Consider the following 5025-nt stretch of genomic DNA (forward strand, 5'->3'; position numbering starts at 1 on the left):
CGACATATTCTTACACATATATGTGTGATTATATTATGTTTCGGAACGCGGTGCGAAGCGAAGCGAGTAAGACGAGACAGTTGAAGATTTGCTATTTCATATCATATGTGTAGAACGCAGTGCAAATCAAGACGAATATGACTAATTGTAAGTTGCAAAGGTTGTTGGCAAAAAATAACAATGACGAAGTATACATATTTTATTACTTAATCTAGTTTTGTGTATCAAGAGAAAATCAGAGTTGGATTAGACAACAGGTTGTAATAATACCGCACATCAGAATCTGTGATTAATAAAAAATGAAATTTGATACAAAAAGAAACTGCGATGTTTGCGAAACAAAACTTTAAATACGAAATCAAAACCGATGAAAACTGATACTCAACAAAAATTTACTGTTTGCATACTTTATGAGCTATACATATAGCAATTTTGTAATTGTTTTTTATTTAATACGCAGTTAGCCATTTTGATGTTATCAGCAATTTTTGATCTTATAAAGTAGAATTATATTACTTTGGTACGTGATCACATCGATGACATCTGATACCCAAAATGCCTACTTTGCGGAAAAAAATTTTTCTCTCATATAAAATAAAATTATGTTACTTCGATATGTAACTATTGCAGAAAAAAGCGTGTTTCTGAGTCATAAATTTTGATGGCATTATCATTTTTTCTAATATAAAGTGGTGGGGTTAGGTGGTATTTAAGAAGACTCTTACGCGACATCCTATTATTCGATTTTTAACTGTGGTTCAAGAAGACACAATGTATACCAACAAAAAGTGCAACAGCGAAATAAAGAGTGTACGCAACAAGTAAGTAAACTGTCGCATTACTTGGCTTTGTTTTTTTGGTTTTTGACACATACGTCTTTCACTTGTTGTTACAGTGTGCAAAATGCGTCTTCACTACATTAGCCGACTCGCATTTTGGGAAGACGATATGCGCTAACGTCAAAAGGGTACAAACACATAGAAATTGGAATAAGTGTTGGCTCAATTTCTTATGTAGAGATAATTATCGGAGATAATCATGGACATGCAATGCTTCTACCTTTTTTTACATGGCAAACAATGATCCAGAAGCAGACAGATATTCAGCAACTACTACAGTCGGCAGATGCATCTGCTACTTTGTGGCTCCGCGATTTAGCGCTAAATATTGTTGTTATTCGCGACGCAAGAATTGTAAAATTTACATTAAACGACAAGTGTTTGTATATAAAACCACCGACAGTAAAATTTTTGTTAACTTTAAATTCATGTATCGAAAACATGTATTATTGGTTGGCAGAACATACTCATGTAGTAAATACAAAGTTTGCTCAGTTTGTTCGAGTCCTACGAGAACAAAATATTACTAACGTAAGCAACGCTGCAAAAGCAATATGTGAGAGTGGGGTGTATAAAAATAGCGCAATTATAGATTGCGAATTGTTGGCATGCGCTGTAAAAGATAGTGTACTCGATGCGTGTAAATAATATCTATACAATGTGTGGTGAATAAAATTTTATGAATATTACGTCTTTGGTACATACGTCTCGGTAAAAAAATGCAACTTTGCAACTTTGTGCGCTATCGCAAAAAGCGTGTAAATAGTATGTACAAATATTTTAATAAACTCTGAATATAAAATTGAAAATTACGTTTTTGTTATTTCTCTCCCAACTACAACGTTGCTTGCATTGCGTATTATGTTACACTATATCGTTACACTATATACAAATTATGCTGTTTCTAAATCAGAGACTCCGCATTTTTTTAGAAAGAAAATACAAAACTGCACCTTACACTAAATCATACTCGTCTCGTTTCGCATTACGTTCTACACATACTATAAAATTGTAACTCTGCAATTTTCTATACTTGTCTCGCTTCGCACTGCATTTTCATCGTAGAATACGGACGTCAACACATTATGTGGTTTCTTATAATATATTGTATTTGATTCTATCCATTATATATTATATAAAAAGTACATACCTTGAAGTCGCCATATTGTCACATCGCCATACTGTCATCGGTGCCTGCCGCCATATTGTCGGGTGACATCACTTCCTGTAACACCGTCATATTTCCGAGTGACGTCATTGGGGCTGCTGCCAAGGTGACGTCATTTCTCGCTTTGCCATATTGTCGTTTGACGTCATACCCCGTGACGTCAGAGCCACGCCTCTGCGTGACGTCATAGTGACGTCATTTCCCGCGTGACGTCACACCCCTCCCCTTGTGACGTCACACCCCTTCCCCTTTGACGTTATTACCCCCTCCCCGCCTAACGTCATAACCTCTCCCCTTGTGACGTCACGCCCCGCGCCCCCTTCCCGCCCTTGTGTGACGTCACCCCTCCTCCTGTGACGTCATATCCCGCACTCCCCTCGGAGCTTCTGAATTAGGACCGGCCCTGTTTCATTACTTATGTTATGTGACGTTATTGTTGACAGATAATCACGATAGTAGTCGTGTTTTCTGGCGAAATGATAGACCATTATCTGAAAGATTTTGCAGACTACTCAAATTTAAATTTGCTAAAGAAACACCATCCAACATTTTAGAGGATTACAATTTCTACATGCATAAAATTAATATTCTGCAGCCTTCAGTAGAAAACTCCGTTAAATCTTTCAAAGTTACTCATACTGTATATTGTCCTATGATTGATGGAAAAATATGTAACGTGTTGACGGACCCGAAATCGACGACATCTTGTACTATTTGTGGAGTAAGTCCAAAATATATGAGTAATTTACAATATATAAAAGATCTAAAATTTAACAAAGAACATTACAAGTTTGGTTTATCCACTTTTCATTGTTGGATAAGATTTATGGAGTGTTTATTGCACATTTTATATAACTTAGATTTTAAGGAAAATTGTGCTGGAAGATACATATAATAAAATTGTACAACAAAAGAGAAAGAAACAAATTCAAGATAATTTAAAATCGCAATTATCTATAACAGTTAATGTTGTAAAACACGAATACGGTACTTAAAATCAATGTACTTAAAATCAATCAAACACTCGTAGAAAGGTTTGGAAATATCCTACATGTAATGGCAAGTGGTTTTCCAGTAGATTTAGACAAATTTGAAATATATACCACAAAAACTGCGGAATTGTTTATTAATTTGTATGGGTGGTACAAAATGCTTCCCTCTGTCTATAAAATACTACTACATGGTAGCAATATTATGCGAAAATTGAGTCTAATTATTGGCTATTTTCCAGAAAAGGTTCAAGAAGCTGGAAATATAAAATATTTAAAGCTGCTATACGCTAGTATAGTAGAACCTGTTTCCCTAAAACCAATAACAAAGACATCATGAATTATCTTCTTATTTTGTCGAATCCTATTATTAGTGTTAATAGACTACGAAAAGATAAAATAATATAGGAATTATCAATCAAAGCAGAAACTTAAAGNAACTAGACCGATTTGAATAATATAAATAACAATAAAAATAATAACAATATATCAGAAGATTCAGATAGTGAAAATTGCTTTAAAAATCTTAAAGATAATACTTCCGTGGAAATGGAGATAGAATAAATAAGTTGTGTTTATTACATAAAACAAAAGTAACTATTTTCCACAATTAATACAAATAAAATAATCAAAATAAAAATAAAAAATAAAATATATGAAGAATATAAATAATATAAATAATATATTAAAAATATAAAAAAGTTTAAAAACTATAAAAAAATACAAAACTACAAAAACATTGAAAATAACAAAAAATAAAACAAGCTTTTCTTAGACTGGTATCTTTTCGCGGTGAAAAGGTGTATAATTGCATATATTTGAAACATAAGTGAAGTAGCAAGTAAACCAAATCCAGTCACTATTTAACATGTCCATTTGAAGGTAGTATTTATATACTATTAGAAATGCAGAGACCATTGATATGCATATATGTATATATGAAGTGTTTAGTGTAGTGAATCCGCTATTGTTAATCTTATATTGGTAATATTAATTTGATTTTCGAAATAAGCGACCCAAAAAACATTGGATTCTCAATGTTCAAAAAATTTTATTCAGTATTTTACAAGTTATCGATATTTGTCCATTTTTGCTTAATTTTGCCCACTGTGCGTCGCTTCCTAGATAGCGCTCCAGTTCTTGCGGCAGACGCAAGTTGCCGAATCCGTACACCGCGTTGCGTCCTGTCTTGGCGTATGCGACCCAATGTGTGCCAGATCCAATTGCGTCGTCGAGATTCACGATACCGCACTCGTTCGCGTAAACGCTCGCGGGTAAGGCGTTGCGCATAAATACACTCCTGAAAAACGGTATGCGAAGTCGTCGGGCAAGCGTGTCGAGTTGCACGTTTGTAGTGACACTTGATGGCAAAGCGACATCTATTGCTTGCGTCCGCGAAATTTTTTTTACCGCGAAAACCTCCTCCGAATGCGTTGCGCTTGTAAGGCGCGAAATACAATCCGCGACCTTCCAACGCGCAATTGTACCGTTGCAGTTCTTCCAATTGATGCGCAGCGGCCTTTTGACCAACAGCTTTTGCTACATCGTCTGCACCGCCGATCAACGATCCTATGGCTCCCAGCACCGGCAATAAAAGCAACAAGCCACCGCGTTTTGCGGTCTGCAGAATTCTCTTCCTCTTTTTCACATGTTTTTTCTTTTTACTAATCTTTCGTTTCTTAGAGCTCGCACCAAGCTTCGTCTTCGCCTTCATGGCCGCCCAAACAGCCGTTGCGGCAACTTTTTCTCCCAGAGTAGAGTTGACGGCTGTTATGCGTTCGCGCGCTTTTTAGCGAGCACACGATCGGCGTCGTAGCACACGGCGAGTTCGGAATTGTGTGAGTAAGCGATGTCATGTTCGCGACGGGTGATACTCTATTGACCACAGTACGATTCGACACCGCTCGATTCGACACAGATTTATTCGACACCAGATTATTCGACACCGTACAATTCGACACGAAATTATTCGACACCGTACGATTCGACACCAGATTATTCGACACCGTACGATTCGACACCAAATTAT

The sequence above is a fragment of the Pseudomyrmex gracilis genome, unplaced genomic scaffold, assembly GCF_002006095.1.
Source record: "Pseudomyrmex gracilis isolate BER0280 unplaced genomic scaffold, ASM200609v1 scaffold_1689, whole genome shotgun sequence".
Lineage (NCBI taxonomy): Eukaryota > Metazoa > Arthropoda > Insecta > Hymenoptera > Formicidae > Pseudomyrmex > Pseudomyrmex gracilis.